Raw genomic sequence first — 23863 nt, 5'->3', positions numbered from 1 at the left:
ATCAACAGCACCAAGTTGGAATTCTACAGGATTGCCAACTTCCCACATGTAATAGGGTGTGTAGACGGGACACATATACGAATATGCCCTCCTGCAAATCTGGAATATCTGTTCCGCAACCGGAAGTGTACCCAGTCACTGAACATCCAGGTGGTATGTGACGCCCATTATGTTATAACTGACATGGTAGCCAAATTTCCAGGGAGTACACATGACTCCTACATTTTCAGGCACAGTGGGCTACACCAACGCCTAGAACGTGGGGAGTTTGGAGACGGATATCTCATAGGTATAGCTGAATACACCTTTCAGACATACACACAGGTCAATGTGGAACCCATCCATGCCCAGCTAACATTGTTCATTTTTGCCAAACAGGTGACAGTGCATATGCACTACGACCATGGATACTTACCCCGTACTTAACACCCAGCAATGAGACAGAGAGGCGATACAACAGTGCACAAAGGAGGACCCAAAATATTATATAGAGGACCTTTGGACTGTTGAAGGCAAGATTCAGATGCCTCCACAGAAGTGGAGGTGCCCTCCAGTATGCCCCAATAACAGCATTCAAGATCGTTGGCGCATGCGGTATACTGCACAACATTGCCACCAGACGTGGGCTACATCCCACCCCAGAAGACCCAGATTCGGAGGATGACGAGCAAGAGCTACCACATCGCCATCATGGGGATAGAAGCACTGCAAATCAAGGCAGACAGAGACGGGACCACATTGCAAACCAATACTTTGGAAGGTACGTGGTAACTGTCACCACACACACGAATGTCACACACAAAGAGCCCAGGTGTGAAGTGGAACAAACAAGAACTTTAATGAAGTGAACCAAAAAACTATTGAAATTAACTATTGATCAGGGGCTGTAAAAGTCCACCTGCTATGAGGACACATTAACCTCATGTGCCTCCATTGTTTGTCAGTGCGTAGCTCACATCCTACGCCTGGGACGCCCAGCATGGCTGGTGCCTGGAGCGTCTGCAGATCCCTGCCGTGCACTTCCACTACGCAAGACCCTGGTGTCTATGGCAGATGCACTAGTTATAGTAGAGCCCTCCTCACTGTCTTGCGGCGTGTCTGCCGCGCCCCTATCCACCTGTTGTGCCTCCATCATGTCCACAGCGTGGCTTATGCGTCCCAGGCCGCGAGCCACATCGCTGGCAAAGTGGCCCATGTCGACCTGTAGGCTGACTGTGTGGCGTGACAGCCCTGTGATATTTACAGCCAGGCGGACAATGGAGGCCGCATGCGGTCTAGTCGGTGTATTAGTTGGCGGTCACGGCGCCTTGCACCCTCTCTCTCCGTGACAAGTTCAGCCACTAGTTGTCTGATGGAGAGCGCAAGGTCACCTACATTACTGTTCAGGTGTTGTAGCTCTGTGTGGACCTGTGCCAGCCCTGATGTCTGATTCCTCTCAATTCGCCGCATGGCCCCTGAAATCAGTCTCATTTGCCTTGTCTGCAGGCGCTGACCTTCGATGAGTGCAGCCTCGGCGGCGGACATGGAGGTGTCCCCTACATCTTCCTGTGACACTGCAGGGACAAGGACACGTCGCCTGCGATGCGGTGGTGCATCTGTGTCCTGTTGGCTGGCACTGTGGCTGGGACCGGGTGCTGGGTCTATCTCCACTATGGCCACTGGTGCATCTGGGGGGACTGTGGTCGGGTGGTGCAGGTCCCTGTGGTGGCTGCTCCTGGGTCCTGTGCTGCCTGGTGGCTGACCTCTGACCTCTGGACGGTGTGGCTGGTGGTGGTGTCTTGTGGGAGACCTGTGGGACATAGGGAACACACTGTCAGTATCTACCATCTGTTGTATGCTTCCTAATAAACTGTTGCCTATCAGCTGCCTACTGGACTACATTGCCCATAATGCACCATTCTGGTGGTTGCTACTCTGAAATGGAGCTATTTTGGTTGTGCATGCTGCTGTGTACTAGGTGGGTGGGGGTATGGCAGATATGGGTGTACATGCATGTTTCATGGTACTCACTGGTTGATGGTCCTGGCGCTGAGGTGTCCAGATCTCCTATTCCAGACACTGCCTCTGGCTCCAGGGTCTCTTGCACTCTTTCCTCCATGGGTGTGGGTGGTGGTCCAGTAGATGGGCCTCCTCCAGTGCCCCTCATCTCCCGGAGGCGCTCTGCCACCCTCTCCTTGGTCCTGGAGCGCAGGTCATACCATATTTTTTTAAGTTCATCAATGCTCCTGTGGCTCACCCCCATTGAATTCACCTTCTCCTGGATTTCCATCCAAATCCTCCTTTTCTCCAGCTCAGGCACACTGAGGGCTGCTCTTCCAAAGAGTTGATCATGGTGCTGGCAGCATTCATCCGTCAGCACCTCCAGTTCTTTTTCAGAAAATGTGATCTTCCTCTTTCTGGCTGATTCCTCCATTGTTGCTGCTGTTACTCCTGTTGGCTGTTCAGCAGTTGGAAATGGGTGTGGTCCTCCCTCCTCCCAGGTGTATTAGTAAACTTCCTGGCTATGATGTCATCATCAAGAGCCAGGAAGTGTTTTCCAGAGTGTTCTGCTGCACCTGCATGCAATTTGCGGCACAGTCGCAATTTGCGACACCCACTCGCAATTTGCGTGTTTGTTTTTAGCGAGGTTGCAAAAAGCGACCTCGCAAACAGCGTACTCGCAATCTGCGGTGCAACATCATTGTGAGTCGCAAAATGAAGTCGCTTCTTCTTGCTGGATACCTGTTTGCGAGTCGGAAATTGCGAGTCGCAAAGACTCGCAATTTCCGACTCGCTATTTTTTTCCTACCTACATCTGGCCCTAAGTGTGCACTTAGAACTCTACACCCTGGGTGTGTTGCACAGCCCCAGTGAAGAACCAGTGCAGGCTCCCAGTCCCCAGCTGAGCATCATTTCAGGCCGCTCCAACCAATCCAAGCGCTTTTCTCAAGCTGTGTGGATTGGGTGGGGAGAGAACAAAGAGAGAAGCAGCAAGGCAGCAAGGAACACATGGCATGCAGCAGATAAGTTTTTTTTTCTATTATTCCCAACCCGTCCCCACCCAGCGTTATCATAAGCAGCCGCCGCTGCACCTGGACCCCAATATCCTCATTCACTCTTCCCCATCTGGTCTCTTCCTTCATCAGCCTTTCGACTCACGACCCACTGATGGTTTAAAGTTATTTGAGATGTTGGGGTCTGATGCAAAGTATTTGTTTTCGGGGCGTAGCCCATGTAATGAATGGCAGGTGAATATAATGATATTGATGCATCAGAGGTGCTCATGTGAGTGGTCCCTTCCTTGCATCGTAGAATGTTACCTGGAAAGCAATTTGGCTGTATCTGGGGAGTCATACACTCTGCGACAGAGTTGATAATAAAGGAACTATTTTCAATCATCTCCTAACTGGACACATCAGTTAGTAGGCCAGGCATATATGTTGCTTCCTGCAGTGTCATGGGCTGTAAGAGGCTACCGTCACTGTTGCCCTTGAATTGATATCCCTGAGAAGAAAAGCCAAGAAAGGTCTTGGGTTTCCAAGCAGGCCCTTCACCTTCAGGATTACATTTTTTTTATATACTTTTTAATGCAGGGGACACTTAAGTAGAGGATGTACATCTTTATTTACTCTTGTGCAACACAGACAGCTCGGTGATATAGTTTTATGGTAAGACCTGCCCAATCCAGGGTGTGGACTCTGAGGCCCATATTTATACTTTTTGACACGGCGCTGGTTTGCGTAAAAATTTTTACCGCCGGCTAACGCCATTTCTACGCACCAGGTGGACCCCTTATTTAAGGATTGACGTTAGCCGGCGTAGGGGAAAATGGGGGTTGTGTGTCAAAACAATGGTGCAAGTCAGGTTTGAGTAAAAAATCATGGCTCAAACCGGACTTGTATTGTATTGTAATCGTATTTATATAGCGCTTACTACCCCTGACGAGGCGTCGAAGCGCTTTTTGATGAGTAGCACTCTACTCTGGAACCCAACAAGAATTAGTGATGGATTAGTATCGGGAAATAATGAGTACAGTTTTAGTATTATTATGAGTTAATTTGAGCCGCGGATATGAGAGTTTGTTAGTTAGATTGACTGGAGTAATGGAGGGGTGGAGGAGGAAAGAAATCCAGAAGTGTTAATTGGGAGTATATCCTTCATTTACTCAACCCAAAGGCTTGGGATGAGTAAAGGGGGGCGGAGGAGGGAAGAGTATGTGGAAGGGTTAGGGAGAGCATAGTAGCAGGGTGAGATAAATGCGGGAGAAATTAGTAGGGTTGTGTGGGAGGTCACAGTAATAGAGTGAGGTTTGGTGAGTTAGATGTGGAAGCAGAGGGAAGAGCTTCGGCAGAGTTATTTAGGAGATGAAAGTAGTAGAAGGGATTTGGGATGACTCAGAGTGAGAATGGAGGATAGTTTGATAGAGACATGACATATGATGATGAGTAGATAAGTGTGATAAGATGAGAGCAGGAATTCATAGATATCTAGTATAACAACCCACCCAGGAGCCGTGCAATGATCCACGAACATGCCAAGCACAGAAACAACATATACACATATATATATATATATATATATATATATATATATATATATACACACACACATGAATACACACACATATGCACATACAATACATAATTAGAACCATGGGTAAAAATACTTAGTCAAACAGGTTTAAAGAGTGTGTGTGTATTTTATTGTTATGACATAGTAGCGATACATATTTTCTAAATAAACTATAAATAAATAGAAATATACACATAATCTGAAAAAATATTTAACAACATAGGCATATGCAGTTCATAGTTGTTTGAATATGGTGGTTATGAAGGAAAGAGCCAACTCTTGAGTAGTTTTCTGAAGACAAGAAAGTTATCTGTGGCTCTTATAGTTGGGGGTAATGAATTCCATAGTTTGGCTGCTTGGACGGAGAAGGATGTACCACCTATAGTCTTTTTCTTGTATGGTGGTGTTCTAAGGCGGGGTGCCAATCTTGAGCGGAGGTTTCTTTGTTGGATGTATTTGGTAATTTTCTTTCTGATAAAAAGCGGTCCTGTTCCATGTATAGCTTTGTGGGTGATACAAAGCAGCTTGAAAGTGCATCTTCTGGCAACGGGTAACCAGTGTAGTGCTCTCATGGCAGGGGAGATGTGGGCTTGCGGCTTTACATGTCATAGTAGCCTGGCTGCGGAAGTCTGGATACGTTGTAGTTTTTTCATAACAGATAGAGATGATTCATGGTAGAGGCCATTGGCATAATCCAATTTGGATAGTACAAGTGAGATAGTAGCTTGCACCTTGTGTGGAAATCCAAGGTGGGGGAAGATGCGTTGTAAAGTCTTCAAGGTGATGAAACTTGTTGTGCCAATTTGTCAACTTGGGCATTCATAGTTAACTTGGAATCCATGGTGATTCCTAGGTTTTTAACTTCCTTGGATAATTGAGGAGGTGGTCCGAGATCGTCAGGCCAGACGCACAGAGGGTCATAATTTTTCCAGTCACCACATATGAGTATTTCTGTTTTGGAGGTATTTAGTTTGAGATGGCTCCAGGTCATCCACTGATCAACGGCTCTGAGGCAACTGAAGATTTGTGAGTTTTTAATGTTTTTGGGGCATTCTAATTTAAGTAGTATTTGTGTGTCATCTGCATAGTTGTAGCATGTGAGATGAAAATCATTGATCAGTTCTGGTAAAGATATTGTGTAGATGTTGAAAAGCAAAGGTGAGATGATTGACCCTTGGGGGACCCCTGCTTTTGTGAGGTAGGGTTCGGACGAACATTTTATGACGCACAACCCCCATTGAAATGACTCCTGTCTTAGCAAAGACAGGAGTCATGCCCCCTTGCCCAATGGCCATGCCCAGGGGACTTCTGTCCCCTGGGCATGGCCATTGGGCACAGTGGCATGTAGGGGGGGCCAAATTAGGCCCCCCTATGCCACTTTAAAAATATTATAAAATTATACTTACCCCAACTCACCTGTACCAACCTGGGATGGGTCCCCCCATCCATTGGTGTCCCCCAGGGGTGGGTGAGGGTGGCAGGGGGTGTCCCTGGGGCAGGGAAGGGCCCCTCTGGACTGTCTTCCATGGTCAGAGACCATGGAAGTGAGCCCACAGGTCCTTTAATGCCTGCCCTCACCCAGGCGTTAAAAAATGCCGCACATCAGGCTGTGCGCTGTTTTTTAAGGCCCGCCCCCTCCTGTGCGTCAAAATGACGAGGGAGTATAAATAAGGAGCACAGGCCTTAAAGTAAGTTTTTGGACAGGAACGCCTACCTTGCATGTCATTAATGCAAGGCGGTTTCCCGCATCTAAAAAATGACGCACACGGAGGATTTTTTACGTCCGCGGGGTCGGGCATCGAAGTATAAATATGGGGCAAGGTTTGCGCTGAATGTGCGTCAAAATGTTTGACGCACATTCTGCGCACACAGAGTATAAATATGCCCCTGAATTTCATGAAGAGCCAGTAATCTTCTCCAGGGAGCTTTACCAGATAATTGTGCATTTTTTTGTCTGGGCTAGAAAATGTTGGGGCACGGAATAGACTATTAGATAATGTTGAGGCAATTGATCCATCCTGAAAAGGTGGCGTTGTGACCCTATTCAAGACACTGAACCCTAACTACCATGCATTAAGGATTGTAGATTTACCTAAGAGTGGCGAAGGTATGACCCTTTAAAAGATGCAACATCCTAAAATCACTATAGATTTAAGTCTCTATGGGTCCACCTAGGAGAAGGCACGTACAGCTCTTGATAAGATGCAACTTTCAAGAGCCACCAGTTACTGTTGGTAACCCTGCAGAATTTAGAAGACCCAGGTTTAGTCATCTTTCACACAACGCAGCATGGCAACCAAATTAGCCGCACTGTGTTGCAGCACAAGGTGGGCTGGCTCAACAAAATATCAATGTACAAGACGCAAAATTCGAAATCTAGAACAGAAGTGGAGAAAAACACATGGCCAGTTAGACAAACACATGGTACAATGGCTTCATGACAGCCGTGTAGATTCTGTTTTGACATACAGATTCTACAAGGCTATCACAAAAAGTCAAGAAATCTCACTACCCCAATGTGTTTCAGAAAATAGTCTTCATGTATCAGTAACAACCTTTTTTGTAACTTATAGTCAGTTGTCACTGTGACATTAATTATTACTAGTGAAACATTGTCATCAACAGATCTACTGTAAGATATGTTTTAGTATTGAATGATCACAGTGTCATCAGACTACTTAAAGATTAAGACTTTTTTCTGTTGATTCGGCAGCTTTTACGTGGATTTACACCTTGTTAGAACTTTCTACTGTATCGTTATTTTAAGTAATTATATTGGTTTTAATATTTTAACTTACTATTTTAGCTTGTTATATTTATCCATTGGCACTCTTATAAATGTTTACCACCAGCATGACTCAAACTTCTAACTTTTTTCAGAGACTGGTGAACCCTTATTACCATGGAAAAAATGGAGGAAATTGTTTGACCCCTTTCTAATAGTAACAAGAGATGAAAGCTTTTCGGCAGTCAGAAAACAAAACTGGGACATTTATGACAGTATTAAAGAATTACCAATGAGAAATGAAGACGGAGAACCCTGCTATATATATATGAAATGTCACTCAGGATGTTAGAGAAAAGACTTTGCTCCTCCCATTAAAGTGGTGTTAGAGGGACACACATTTTTCACTCAAACGTCAGGCCAAGGAGAAAGAGTGGGAAATGATGTGCTGGTTAAAGAAGTTTGGCACAAACTTGTGAATTTGATGATCTAACAGACTAGGGATCAACTTCATCCGCGGATTAGGGATCAACTCATTTGCTGTACCAGAGTACAGAAAAACTGTTAGTGAGTAATTCCATTCTCGTCACCACGAAAATTGTTGTGTCCTTGTCCAATGAAGAGTCCTCACTCCAGAGGTGTTGGAAAGGATTTAGGCCCATATTTATGAAAATGTGGTGCATGAGAGCTGATGCACCACTTTTTCTGTGCCCCCCCCTACCGGCATCTTACGTCACCATGGTTGCACCGTATTTATAATACAGCGCACCATGGCGGTCGCTAGCATAATAGCACCAAAATTTGTGATGCTATAGTGGAGCTTTGGTACACAAGCGTCAAAAATGTTGACGCTAGTGTAGCAAAGTGCAAGGAGGCCTGCTCTGAGCTGGTGTTAAAAATGACACCAAAAATGGCACAGTGAAACCTATTACATTTTTCAGGCCTCCGAGTGCTGGAACGCCCTTGCATACATCATGCCTGGCTCGGAGCAGGCATTAAAAAGGATGCCAAAAATGGTGCAGTGAAATCTGTGATATTTCATTGTGCCATTTTTGTGGGCCTCCTAGTGCCGATACGCCCCCTTCCATACATTATGCCTGGCGCAGGCATAATGTGGTGCAAGAGGTTACAAAGTGGCGCAATGCATGCATTGCGCCACTTTGTAAATATAGTGTGGGGAAAAGGCCACCTTAGCGCCTCCTTGCCATCAAAGAAGATGCTAAGGCAGCGCAGGGGGCTCTTCAATATGCTCCTTATTGTTTAATACCCACCACCAAGGTCTTCAGTGGCTGCAGAAGTCTAATTAGCTGATCTGGCTCTTCTAACAATTACACTCCCGTTCTAAATGTTCTGAAACAAATATTCTCTGTCAGAGTTAAAAGAGTGTAGCCACAAATCATAGGGATTGTACGTTTGCACGTGCATCTGTGCTTATCACTTACGCTCTGCAACACACACTTTTGTGCACTGTGTGAAGCCATCACATCACGGCTACCTTACCTCCAACCCACACTCCCTTCACCCAGTTTTTCGCTACATAGTCAAATTTACATGAATTATGAACCGGACATAGACCAAGAAGGCAACAGAAATGACTGCACTTTCGTGACCTGGCCATGGCCTCGAAGCGCTCTAGGAACTGTGCATAAGGAGGAGCGACGTACTCAATAATTGAGAAACCGCTTTAACCCTTGCGAATTTTGCAGACGCGCTACGTAAATACCATTACAAGACAATACTCTTTTTGCTCTGTCCTGCACTGTCGCTGTCTAGGTGGAGCTCAATCGAAGTCTTACTATCACTTTGAAAATACCTTTCAATAAACACAAGACAGAACAATTGGCTTTGTCAGGGCTTCTTTGTTAGTACGTTCTGGTTTGCTAATTGCATTCGGTAAGGATGAAATCATCCACCAGTAGTGTAAATCAAAATGATGGGGTCCCCTGCAGATTGTGGAGAAGGGTTCCTCAGTTCCCCATATCTTGCAGATATTAATTGAACTTGGGTTGAATGAACCTCTTTTGCAGCGCCGGGGGCCCATGTAAAGTTGGGGGGGGGGGGCATCCCAGGGACTGCACCCCTGACATCCACTTAAGTGCCTGCCTCTTTACTCCTCCACATCTCTTGTGCTAACATTCACCATTTCACATTGTTCTTAAGGCACTATGCTGAGATTGATATCTCTAGCGCTGTAAAATGTCATCCCACACTGGTCATAAAGTTATAGGTGCGAAAGTGATGCGTCTCACAGTGGGACATGTAACCTTAGACTGGCTGTAAGTTAATAGCTGCTGTGCGAGCGCCGTCTCAAATGGGGCAGGAGATGTCTCTCTCAGACATTCCTGCGCCATGCGTGCGCTGCTATAAGCAGGCCTTATCTGCTGCCCATGACATCGCTGGCTGCCAGGCGGTCAGTCACAGGTCTCATGTTACTGTACACATTGACAGATTTTGGCTCTGCCCCAGTTCTCCAAGTGATGTCACAGTTTTCGCACTGCCCTGCGAGGATTCCGAGGGTGGCGGTTGTACCAGGAAGCCCAGAGTTGCTATGCAAATCACACCGCAGGGCCACCCTTCCCGAAGCCCGGGTCATCTGATGTGAGGCCTGGTTAAAGTCCCTCTGCTCCGCTCCCTCGACTATGCCACCGGCTCTCTCATTCGTGCAACCATCTCCGCCTACTCCCGCTCGTGGGCACCCGCTTTGACTGAAACGCAGTTCATGAGCCTTTTTCTCGTTTTCTATTTTGGGTCACTTCCATTTCTCTGCCCTACTGTCATTATTTTTCCGTGAGAGTGTCTGCGTGTGAATGTGTATGGTTTTCAGCTTCACCGCCCTTGACAGCTTTAAAGACTGACAGGGAGTGTGTGTGTGTTTGACTTTCGAATTGTCGTTTAGTTTTTAAACCAGGCACCAACAATGGCGTTTTGAACTTTCTCCAGAACACAGTCGAGGCACCATTGGGGAAAACGTTCGCCCCAGCTGACCCAGTTAAAAATTTACCCAGGCGGATAATCCACCTTTAACTGCCATTTGCAGGGTGTAAAACTCCTTGACACCCCCCCCCCCTTCATCATCCACAAATGCAAAACTTCTCTATAGAGATGAAAGACCTCTGTAGTTTAGTGTAACTGTTTCACCCCTGACCTGCTAGGTTTTTGGGCAGCCCTGTGCATATCTCCTCTCATTGGGCTCTAGAATCGTGCACACCCAAAGGATATACTCAGGTCCTCTGGAATTATGTGGCAATGTGGACTAGTTCATACGGGAAGAAAAATACAAATCATGCGGCATAATGTTGCACATTTTGTGAAAGCATTGTTTCATTATTTTGACACATGGTCACACTGTCTGGGCAAAAATGTCACCTCATCAGGACTAGTCCAACAACCAAATACAGCAATAGCAACTAAAGATGACCATTCAACCATTTCGAAGGGCCTTCTGCTGCATAGGAACTAATGTTTTTAGTAACTTTTGATCCGTTTGAGTTACAAACTTTTTTTTGTTAAAATCTATCGATTTTGCATCATACGATGGATTGTGTGGCAAGTGTGGCAAGTCAATAATTATGCAGGAAATGCCTCAGCTGCTGAATTGTATAATTCCAGTGCCCCTGGAGATCCTCCAGTTAAACCACCTTAGACACAGAGTTGGGCTCGGCTACCAAGGGGACCCTCAAAGAGCACCTCTCTATCAACCCAGAGTATGAGGGGAGTGACTGTGGTGACTTTGTAATCTACAGTACATTCATGGAGTTGGCCTGTTAGCTGTAGCCCTATGAGGAAATTGTTTCCTCACTTACTCAATGCCTTGCGGCCTCCCATAACTGTGATTATTTAGCCTTGCTTATGTTTGAAACGTTCTTAGAGGCTGCCTGTCCTTTGTGATGCGAGTGTGTGAATCAAGCGAATGTTGTCCTGCGCTAGAGGTGGGAGAGCCACCTAAATTCCAAGCCAGGTTCATGCCACATTCCTGCCTCTGCCCAAAATAGGCCATGCTTTCAAAGGAAGCGATGTGGCGTGGTGGCTCCAGCGCTGATGGTGTAACCTGGGGAACTGGATTCAAATCTTGGCAAATTTCCCAATGTTGACAACAAAAACTGTAACATAGTTTTTGTCTGTTATGAAGTATTATAATGTCATTAGACAAGGCTCAGTCTATGTAAAAATGAACAAGAAAGTGTGGATTTTACCTGTCACCACGCTTTATTCTCATTCTCCAAGGATTAATGACACCGAATTATCCTTTAATGTCCTAAAGAGATACCCTTCTAGGGCTGAATTGCACCTTGTGAAACTGGCAAGTCTGGGGTCAATCACAGCTTCCCTGGATGGCCAAACTATGTGACCCTAGGCACTTCCTTTATTCCACCAAGTCTCCTGTTTGTTCGTTATCACATATGAGAGCACCTTGAAATATGCAAGTTCAGGATTACTCAGTCAAAAAAACTGTCATGTTTGATTTAATAGCCTATAACTTTGCTCCATTTACATTGAGAATCTGGGCAACATTTAAGATACGCATGACAGTTGATTGCCTTAGTTCAGTAATAGCAGTGTCATCAGGATGGCCAGAAATGTTTCTCAGTTCATGTTTAACAACACTCACTTTTGATAAATAAATGCTTTGTATGGTAAAGAAATGCACTTTATTGAATTTTAAAGACCCCCTTATCGTACTCTAGTGTGGTTTTTGGTGCATGGTTTACATGCCAAATAATTTTAGGGTTCGGCTCTTGGAGCCAGATCCGACTCTTGGCTCAGCTCTCCCTGTTAATTTGTTGGCTTCCCACCTCTATCCGGTGCACATATCAGCCTCAGCCTGTAGCCCAGTCCCTCGTTCCCCACCCTTATACTAGCAGAAGGCTGATGAGTTGAGGGCACATACACAAACCTGTCCTTTGAAACTTAGCTTGGATTTCCCCCCGCCATGCCCTCCCAGCACTCGAAAATGTTGACCACTACTAGTGGATTTCATAATAGAGGTCCCACTTGCCCCCTGATCATCGAGGAACATTCATGATGTAGGACCACCTTCACCCACCAATCTACACGACTTGTAGTGAGTGGGGTAATGGACTTCCAGGGCCGATGTTTCTGTGTGCACTACTGAATAGTGTCACAATGAGGAGACCAACGGATCACCCTTCAAAATCTTTTGCTTCACTGAGAAACAAGGGCTTATCATTCCTTTCGGTGGTGGATTTTCAGGTGTAATTTGGTTTCGCAGAAAGTACAACAGGTGCATAATTGGGCAAATTTCCTCGTACCATTGAAATCAAGGGTCTTATATAGAGTCTGGCAGACGGGAACTCTCTGAAAATATGGTGTCTATCCCATCTACCCTATTACAAGCGCCATAGGTCATAATGCAATTGAAATATGGGCAACAGGAAATCTGCCATATTTGTGATTGTGTATCCTGTCCGCCAAGCTGTAAATAAGGCTCTAAACCACTACAACTGAGACCTGAATTACTGCTACATCCACTTTAGTTTTGTCCAGAGTACTGCTCGCAGTTCCCGGGCCCCACAGAATAATATGCGACTTAAGGCTCAGTCTTTAAGTAAAGTATATCACTTAGCACTAAGGAGCTACATCATGGTTTGGAGTGGTAACTCTGGTGCAGAAGATGCTAGGTACTTCTGGTTCTTGACAACCTTTTTTGGTGTGACGGGCATAATAATTATAATTGTAAATAAAGTAAATTTCTTTAAAAGGTTAGAACTTTCTGGACATTTATGTTTTAAATGTTATTTAAGATATCACCCGGCATCTGAATTTCCAACTCCACACCCCCTCCAGCCTTTGACTGAGGGAATAGATGGCTAAAAAGCAGTACTTGAGCATCCAGCTGTAGTACAAAAAGTATTGTGGCCCGATGACACAAGTAGTACACCACACTTATTGTTACTATTAATGACCAGTAATCTCTGTTTACTCCGGCACTCCAAGAAAAGGTCATAAGTTCTCCCATAAACCTCAGCCGGATCAGTCCACCTGAAAACTGTTGAGTTCTCTGTTCGGGCCACATGCGAAGAGTGGCAGCTTATGAAATAAAGACGCACAACGCAAACTGCTTAGCTAGTCGGACTGGCAGGAAAACCTCCTGAGTCCCTTTTTATTACAGTCGGTTACGTCACCGACTAAACCATTGTTGCATGACAATATAGGGAGATTGGGGTCATCTCCCTTCCAGTGTGGACATCATGGGTGGGTCCATGACTAAAACATAACATTCCTCCTTTACCCATAACAAAAATATGCACACACCAAACATTACTTCGTGTTCCAAAATACCACACAATTTTTTTTAAAGCTTTAGCATGCATATAGCATAGGAGACATAATCAGTCTAATACAAATCCTTGTAGTCTGGTAGAGCATTGTGGGCGGGGCCATAGGCTATAACGACCGCTCCCACGGCTTGACACAGCCGAGTCAGCCGGCGCGGATCTATGTGTGTCAGGTTCCGAAACCAGACGCCCCTCAGGGTTCTGCACATCTGAGCTCATTGTCTCACTGGACGATGCACTATCAGTCATCATACATGGACTCTGAGATGCAGCAACAGCATTTTCTTGACTGGCAGTACTTGCAGGGTCTAAGACAAATGAAGACTTCTCAGGAGCTCCTGTCCCTGGGACGCCTGTGGTGTGTACTTTTTGGAAAAATGAAATGCTTCTTGTGACCATCTCCTGACCTCGTCTAGCAGTGATCATGGTGCCTTTGACCTCACTTACCACCCAGGGATCCTTCTCGAAGGGTAACACCAATTTGCTTCCACCGCTTCTGCACTTTACCAGAACCAAATCCCCGATATGAAAGGTTTGTTCCTTGGCTCTCCTTTTCCGTGACATCTTGTCATTTCTGTCCTTCCTTTGTGACAGCGCTTTCCGGACCTGATTATGCAAATCAGATAGTTCCTGAACATGGGGAATGGTATCTCTTACCTTCCAATTGATGTATACTGAACTAGGCGTCTCTCCGGTGGTAGCATGGGGGGTGAGACGGTATTCTTGTGGGAAAGCATACACAGCACAGTCCACATTGTGACCCCGGCAATGGCAATTTGCGATACCTTATTCAGAGTTGTCATAAAGCGTTCCACCTCACCATTTGCCTGAGGCCAACGAGGCGTGATCTTTTTGTGGCCAATTCCCCTCAACAGTAGGTATTCAGCAAACTCTTGGCTTGAGAAAGGAGGTCCATTGTAAGTGTGAATCTCCTGTAGCAAACCATGGGTGGCCATCATTTTCTCCAGACGCGGTATGATCTGAGCTGCAGTAATAGAGTCTACGATTTCAACCTCCGGATATTTTAAGAAATCATCTATCACAACAAAAGTGTGACGGCCATCTGGCAGACTGCCAAAATCAGCCCTCGCTCGAAACCATGGAACAGGATGAATGGTCTCCGTAATGATCGGCGGGGATGTTCGACTGGACAAACAGCTTGACACATCATGCACTGACGTACAACTCTTTCAACGTGGTCATCGAGTCCCAGAAACAACACCTTGCTCCTCAATCTGGACTTTGTCTTTACCATGCCTTGATGAGATGCATGGGCAAGGCTGTACTGTAAAGCAATGGGAATGACGAGCCGATGCCCTCTCAGCATGCATCCTTCCGGAGATACGACCAGCTCTTGTCTGACCTTGTGCAGCGAGGATAACATGGTGCGGGCTTCCGCCATCCAGAGAGTGACATTTTGAAGGATGGAAGGCCATTTTCCTGATACCACCGCGGAAATCACCAACTGCAGACTCTCATCGTCGTTTGTGGCTGACCTGATTTTGTCCAGAGACAGGGGCAGTGGTCGAGACCTTTCCACGATCAATCTTACATACTCTTCTACTTCCTCTGCATCCGCAACTTTGCGAGAAGTAGCAGGCCTGGCATGCCATGAGAGGTAGTCGGCAGGGTTCAAACTTCCGGGTCGATACACCACCTGAAATCAATAGTCTTGTAACTGCAAAATCCACTTTTCAATTTGTGGTGGGGGCTTGGACGAGGACCCATTAAATAAAGGAATCAGGGGCTTGTGATCAGTGTGCACTACAAACGGCCCACCGTACAGGTACAAATGAAAGTGTCTGCATCCCCAATGCACCGCAATGGCTTCTTTTTCGATTTGGGAATAGCGTTGCTCAGCCTCTGTTAGGGCTCGACTGGCATATGCCACTGGAGCCCATTCCCCGTGCACCTGCCTCTGTGTCAACACTGCACCTAGCCCTGTGGGGCTAGCATCCACCGACAGTTCTGACTCCTTCCTAGGGTCAAAGTAGACTAGGGTGATGTGTTCAGATAGTGCTGATTTAGTGGCCTGGAAAGCGGCTTCCTGTTCATGAACCGCCCGCAGTAATTCAGCATGCAGAGATAGCTGCGGACACCAGATACATTAATGGGAGCCATGGCAGATTGGATGTCCTTTACCTTGGCCGGGTCTGGCAATACTCCCTTTCTAGAGAACGGATACCCAAAGAAAGCCACCTCTGTTTGTAGGAAGGAACATTTGCCTCTATGAAGCATTAAGCCATTCTCATGAAGCCTCTGGAATGTGGCTCTGAGGCAAGCAAGATGTGATTCCACGCTGGGAGCATGCACAAGTATGTCATTGCTGACATTGAAGACTCCTGGTAGACCAGCAAGTACCCCAGGGATGGTGTCCTGGAAAACCTCTGCGACACTGGAGATCCCAAAACGGAGGCGTTTATAGCGCCTGAGACCCACATGAGTGGAGAAAGTAGTTATTTCTCTAGAATCGGGATGCAATAGTAGCTGATGGTATCCTGCCCGCAAATACATTTTTGAGAACCATCTTGTCCCTGCCACCTCTGCAACAATGTCATCTACAGTAGGTGTTAGATGTGGCGCACACGTGATAGCGACATTGGGCAAACGCATATCCACACATATTCTCACCTCCCCAGGTTGCTTGGGTTTCCTGGCAATCACGATGGGCGACACCCACGGAGTGGAACTATCTACCTTCTCTATGACACCCGCTTGCTCCAACTTCCTGAGCTCCTCCTCCACTTTGGGCCTCAGATGGAAAGCAACCCTGCGATGCTTCAAAGCCACTGGTTGTATGGACTTGTCAATGTGTAATCGTAACATACAATCCTTCAGGCAGCCTTTACCTTCAAATAGTGGTTTGAAATAAGCTACCAGGCTCTCCACAGTCTCCAGGTGAACACTGAATGCAAACGAGATGAGATTTAGCTGCTCTGCCGTACGGCAGCTTAGTAGCATATCTGATCCAGTGAGGGTGACAAAGACCTTAGTTTGTATTTCATGTCCCTCATGAGATAGTGTTGTGGTAAACACACCTGCCAATGGCAATGGCCGTGATGACCCAAACGCATTTACCTGAGTCATTGTAGGTCATAGCTTGGGCTGAATAGGAAGACTTTTTAAAATCGATTGTGCCATCACATTGATGGAAGCGCCAGTGTCAATCAGTGCGTCAACTTTATGGCCTGCCAGAAGAACTGGGTATCTTGGTACTCGTTTCCGGGGATGCCCACTGGGCTGCAATGCATGTATCACATGGACTGTTCCTACACCTTCCTCATCATCATCCAGATAATCATCTTCTTCCATCAACACTGGAGGTTGCACAGTGTACAGCTTTGGACTTCTGTGACCTTGGACGGGGCGTTGACCTGCATACCTTGGTGAAATGATTTAATTTATTACAACTTGTGCATTCCTTGCCTTGCGCAGGACAAACCACTTGATGAGGGAACGGACCTCCACAGGAGTAACAGGATTGCGATGATGTGGTGGCCTTTTGCCTGGACTTCTTTCTATCCGCAGCCTCTGCGGTGACGGCGTTCACTGGCTCCACTTTGACCTGGGTTTGCAGCGCCGCTTCCATATGGGCTGCACGTACCTTAGACAGCTCCTTGGACCTTCCCAGCGTGAGGATATTCACCATCGACATATCCGATATCTGTAGTATGTGTTCTCTCAGCTTCACAGAGGCGCATCCCTGTATGAACTGCACACGGACTTCATCTTCGACGTCCACTAAGGTGCAGGTACGAGCTAGGTCCTTCAGTCTTGCATAGAAGGTATCAACTGATTCGTGCGGAAATTGCCTGGCTTGTCTGAGAAGAAAAGGGTCATAATCAGGATTCGCTAGGGGTTCAAAGTGAGCTGTGAGCGACTGTTTTAGTGACTGGTAGGTGAACGGTGGGCCCTCTTCGGCCACTGATTGTCCCAGTTTATGAATAGCTGCACCTCCCAAGTGTAAGAGCATGGAACGGCGTCTGTCAATATCTAAAGCTGTTGCGGCAAAGTAGGTTTCTAACCTGTCCACCCACTCTTTCCAACAAGCTGCTTGGGATGAGGGAGGACCTTCTACAACAAAAGGTTCTAAAGCTGGTACGGATGCCATGATTGCACCTCAAGTATGCGACGTTGGACCACCCCACTGCTCGTCCTGTGCACTCCCACTGAAGAAGAATAAACAGAAACTCACACACAAGTCACTGCGTGCTTTAGATCACGTACTCGCACACCTGACGTGAGAACGAAGTGTTTGCGTAGTATCCTACCACTTTGTGCAGGAGTCACTTGTCCTGTGGCATTCCAGGGGACACAGCTAATGGTGGTTGGATCACACAGTGAAGAACACATCCAGCAGAGGAAGAAAAGTTCAGGCAGATGACCAGCAGAGAAAGAAAAAAATGAGCGGAGGCTCCAAATCTCTGGAGACAGATTCTTGATGCCTTCAGGCCGCATGCGAAGAGTGGCAGCTTATGAAATAAAGACGCACAACACAAAACTGCTTAGCTAGTCGGACTGGCGGTAAAACCTCCTGAGTCCCTTTTTATTACAGTTGTTTACGTCACCGACTAAACCATTGTTGCATGACACTGTAGGGAGATTGGGGTCATCTCCCTTCCAGTGGGGACGTCATGGGTGGGTCCATGATTAAAACATAACAAAAACCTTTTTAATCCACCAAAAACTGCTAGTCTCCATTAACGTCAATGAGATCAACCTCCCAAACCACTCTATCTCACCCTCCTTGGATACTGAAGTGGTTCAGAGGAATGCATTACTCTGGTTTATGTAGGACCTGGAGCAGCCCAATCCCACACTGACCTGTTCACATGGAACCGGAAGTGGTCTCAGTTCACTAACGCTGCATTTTTCCAGTTGTGCTGCTGGTTAACATTTCCAAGTAGTGCAGGAGCAATTACAGTGTACCCTAGCACTGCCTAACCTCTGTCCTCTGTGTCAACTTACTTTGGGTTTTCTTTTTTTTTTAATCATTCACAGTTCTCTTTTCATTGCATTTTGCAGCTATAGTCTTTCTTCAGTCCAGTTGTAGTCTGTCGTCTTTGTGCTCTGTGTATCACATCAAATTCAGTATTACCCGCGGTGAACGGGTCCCCGAACAATGCTGAAGGTGGACTCAGTACCCAGTAATGGACGCCCCTGGTCAAAATCCACAGCTGTGTGTCAGAACAGTCCTGCCCTCTGATTGTTGTGTTTTATTTTGTTTTTTCACATTTTCTTATGAAGTTCGTATGTTTCTGAGGTATTGTGTACCTTTGATCCACTGGACTGTCAGTGTTCAAACTCTAATGCTTCCCATCTGCTGGTTGGAAAATAGGGGTCCAAGTGATCCCACTGCCATCTTTAGGGGATTTGTACATCACACTATTGTTGACAAAAATATAATCCGACATAAACATTGTGGCCTAAATACCATTCCAATGGGTATAGATTTTATACTAACTCAGATGATATTTTGTCCATGATTTTCTGGTACAATTCCATTGAAGGCAGTATCCTTACTTAAGCCTACCTCACCCCCTCAATTGACGTGGCTTCCTGGTTCTCATATAGTTAAGGCAAAAGCTCTTTTTGCTCTACCCCAGTTTAAAGTCTACTGACCCTATACGTTAAATCCATTCATCCCTAGTATGATATCACCCCCCTCCAACCCTATTATGTGTGAGCCACTTTACTAGTGCTTTATGGATGACATGCTGCATGCCACACATTACTCGAAAGGTCCCAGCCCGATAACACCCACTGAGCCCTTCTGTTCTGCCTGAAGACCAGAATGCTTGTCAGAGGGTGGAGGCACCTCAAATAGTGAAGTGAGACCTCTGTCCTTTGAGCCTGTCCTAGAATGACCAACAGCCTATTCTGCTTATGTTGCCCGTGCACTTTACCCCTGCTAAGCAGGAGTGGAATGCTGTTGCTCCTCCTTTGAACATGGTTAAATTGGAGTATTCTTAATTGGCACATTTTACTTGCCTGCAAATCCCTAGCATAGGGTGTAAAAGTGTACTCAGGGTCTGGAAGATACATGCCTTTTGTGGACGGAGCAACTATTGTGTCATCTGCTATTGTGACAGCTCAAACATGGCTTCAGGCCTCCCCTGGGTAGCTAGACTGTTCAAGTTTCAAGTTCAAGTTTATTAGCATTGCTCAGTTAATTAAAACCACTGCAACTTTAAAAAAGTATGTAGTAAGATTAAAACCATTCAAAAGTTACAATTTTAAAATCAACAGCGTTATTGAACATTGCAATCAAAATAAAAAAATTCATGAGTGCAAGAAATGCAAAGCTTTTCATAAAGTGCATGATTGACAATCTCTGCTGCCTATCTGGCGGAAAGAGTCTGCTGAATAAAGGTCTTGCCATGCACACCCGCTACTTTCAAATTGTGAGTTTGCCACCCAAAGCTTCAAACCATAAAGCGGTCATGTGTACAAAAATGCACAGTGGTTCAAGAAGTGCAAGCTTCGTGGTCCCTGTCGGAGTAGCTGCTTAGACTGGCCACTACTGCCATTTTCCTTTCCATATTTTTAAGGAACCTCACAAGATTTAGCTGCAGATGTCCTGGAGTGCAGCAGCCCAGCACCACCTGCCTGCATGTGCGGATTCTTCTTTGATTGAAGAGTGTTCTTAATATTATTCTTCATTCAGTCAGTAGCTCCTTACAGGTGCATATTAGGTGCTGCAGATCTTTATTCGCTCCACATAGACAGCAGCTAAAGCTGGCTGGAATGTGTGTCCGTAGCGATGGAGGTATACCAAGACGATATTTCAAAAAGTTCTCCTTAACAGAGTTGGTGAACCCCATCTGAAAATAGGGTTGTGATGTTTTGGTCTTGTAGCTGTTGAAAACAAGCCAGCCACGGGCTCTGCATGCCAGAGCTGCCTTATCCTCGATTAGGGAGAGGGATTTGATGGTTTTGTTAACCAATTTTTCAAAACGTGGTTGGGTTGTTGGAGTTTCCCAGAGATCTTGACCCATTGAGGTAATCTCCAGCGGGAGAGTTGTCCCTACCCTCCGGCTCCAGCCAAAGATGTGAGTTTAGAAAGTTCTGCTCTGCCCTCCTGATTTTATGCTAGCAGTTGAAATAAGCTCCCTGGTTGGCGAGAGACTGCTTTTAGAGACCAAATTCGAGCCTAATCTGTGCGGGGATGTTTATTTAGGCAGGCTAAAGATCATTCTGTATACCCCAACCAGGATCCCATTGAAGGTGGGTGTGTCTCCTCCACGCAGAGGTTCGCTCCCATATGTTAGAGTTGGCAGCAGCTTTGCTTGGATCCCCTGGAGTAATGGAGTAAGTGTAGGGCTAGCTTGTGTTTTCTTCATGTTTTTAAGAGCCAGGGCAAGGACATTGCCTTTCCTCTTCAAGGGTTCTTTCTGGGGTTTGAATGATCCATTTTTATCTGTAATGACTCCGAGATATTTATATTCCGATACTGATGCCAGCTGCTATTTGGCCAAGTGCCAGTTAGGAGACCTTATTTTTGCAGTATTAATTGACATCACTTTTGTTTTTTCTAAGTTGATCACCGGACCGTTTTCTGCCGAGTAGACCTGTATGATGTCAAGGAGGTGCTGTAGCCCAATGGGGTGCAACTTATTAGGACCAAATCGTTGGCCTAAAGGAGGCTGGAAAGGACCATGCCTCCTAGCTTTGCAGCCCGGAAACTACAGGTTTTCTGTTGTGATGTTAAGTCGGCACGAGAATACACCCCTGCTTCAGCCCTTTAGTTATTTGAATACGTCTAGAGAGGTGTGTCCCTGCGCCCAACTTAACCTGCACTCACGTATCTGTGTACAGTGGTATGAGTTGCTTCAAAAGAGCAGTTGAGATATTCCAGTCCGCCAGTTTGCTCCACAGTTTGCCTTGGTCGATGTGATTAACAGCAGACCGGTAATGTAGCACAGGTACAAAGAAAGCCTTGCCCCTTTTGCTTCATCAGTCAATAAGGATAGGACCAAGGTGTTTGTTCTGGTTCCCATGTGTTTGGGGAACCCAGTCAGGCTTGATGGAATTATGGCTCTTTTGGAGGCAAAAGATGTTAGTTCCTCCAAGATACTGCCTGCAAAGTACTTGGCCTCATTGTCCATGAGAGCCACCAGACTGGTTTTTATTTCCAATAGTTTTATCACCACTTTTGAATATGGGGGAGATTATAGATCCTCTCCATGAGGCTGGTGTTGATCCCTCAGCTAATATCTGCTGAAAACAGGCTCTAGCTTCTATGCCCGGTAACTAGCATTGTGCTTCAACAGAGCTGGTGGAATTCCATTTGGGCCCGGTGCCCCCGCATGTCTTCCTTTGTCGCATAACTAACCCCATGTTTATTGGGGGAGTTGCAGTGAAACAACCTTGTGAAAGCTGCAGGTCATAAGATGGTTGACATAATGCCTTCAAGTTCTGAGTGTTGAAGCAATTTAACTGAGTTTATTCTGCAGCCATTTTGGAGGCTGCTCCCTCTGCATACTGGTTGAAGTGCTCAAACAAGAATTTGGCCCAAGCCGCCTCTATCAGGTGGGAGCTGGTTCCTTTGTGAGTGCAGTGTTGAAGCTTGTTTACTGTGCACCAGGACTGCCCGTTTTTGTTGCTTTTCATACTGAAGAGCAATTTCGACCAGAGCGAGTCATCTTGTTGCCTTTTTATGGCCCAATTCAGCCTTTTTAGTGCTGTTTTATTGCATCCCAACGATTGTTGTAAAATTGCATCTCTCAGACTGCATTGAAGGTCTCTTAGGGTTTTGTTTATAGGCTTCTTAAGCAACTTTAGTTGCTCAAACTCAAACTTCAGTTTCTCATTTGCTCAAAATATAGCCCTGATGCCTAGTACCATGAATTGTGCTTCTTATTTTCATTGAAGTAGCAAATGTATCCGGAGCTCCTTTGTGAATGCCTCCGATATGGTTAAAGCAGTCATAACTATATCTTGTTGCTGATATAGCAGACCCTTTGCTGACTCAAGAAGGTTGTCTATAGACAGGGGAGAGTATTTGATCCTTTTTTTATTCATAGTGAATATTGAGCCTGGTCCCTCGGCCGATTGACGAAATGCTGCACGGGCAGCTAGGAAGATAGCACCTTACAGGAGCTGACATGAAGACCTTTTATGAAACAATGGGAGGTGACAGAAGTAGAATTAAATGTCGAACTAGCTGCTGGTGGCATAGCCTCCGAAAACTGGCCATTTAGTGCCCAAAAGCGAAGATGCTTCAAGTCCCCCAAAAGTTGCTTATCAGTTTTATTAATTTTGCCCATTCTATTTTCTCCCTGCAGTGCAATGTCCTATTATGAAGACTGATCTGCTATGAGGTCTTCATCCGTTAGGGTTCCTAGTTGATGTAAATCGAAATCTCCTGATTCTACAGATATTGAGGTTTGTTCTTCTAGGAGGCTAACAATTTTGCTGATCATTATTTTTGGGGACTTTGCCCTGTTTGGGGTGTAAATACACATTGATTATCACTACCTCCAACTCAGCATTCTCACAGCGGACTGTTGCTCTGATTACATTTATTGCTGATTACGTCACATATAGGCGGTCATTCTGACCCTGGCGGTCAAAGACCGCCAGGGCGGAGGACCGCGGGAGCACCGCCGACAGGCCGGCGGTGCTCCAATGGGGATTCCGACCGCGGCGGTAAAGCCGCGGTCGGACCGGCAACACTGGCGGGCTTCCGCCAGTGTACCGCCGCCCCATTGAATCCTCCAAGGCGGCGCAGCTTGCTGCGCCGCCGAGGGGATTCCGACCCCCCCCTACCGCCATCCAGATCCCGGCGGTCCGACCGCCGGGATCCGGATGGCGGTAGGGGGGGTCGCGGGGCCCCTGGGGGCCCCTGCAGTGCCCATGCCACTGGCATGGGCATTGCAGGGGCCCCCGTAAGAGGGCCCCTAAATGTATTTCACTGTCTGCTGCGCAGACAGTGAAATACGCGACGGGTGCAACTGCACCCGTCGCACAGCTTCCACTCCGCCGGCTCGATTCCGAGCCGGCTTCATCGTGGAAGCCTCTTTCCCGCTGGGCTGGCGGGCGGCCTGAAGGCGACCGCCCGCCAGCCCAGCGGGAAAGTCAGAATTACCGCCGCGGTCTTTCGACCGCGGAACGGTAACCTGACGGCGGGACTTTGGCGGGCGGCCTCCGTCGCCCGTCAAGGTCAGAATGAGGGCCATAGTTCCTTAATAGTACCTATGCTTGCTATTGATGTGTAAATTGTCAATCCACCCTTGGGGTGGCCATATTTGGATCCTTTGCAAGCTGGAACATGATGATTCATGAAGCC

This window comes from Pleurodeles waltl, chromosome 7, assembly GCF_031143425.1.
Source record: "Pleurodeles waltl isolate 20211129_DDA chromosome 7, aPleWal1.hap1.20221129, whole genome shotgun sequence".
Classification (NCBI taxonomy): Eukaryota; Metazoa; Chordata; class Amphibia; order Caudata; family Salamandridae; genus Pleurodeles; species Pleurodeles waltl.
This window is presented reverse-complemented; position numbering follows the sequence as displayed.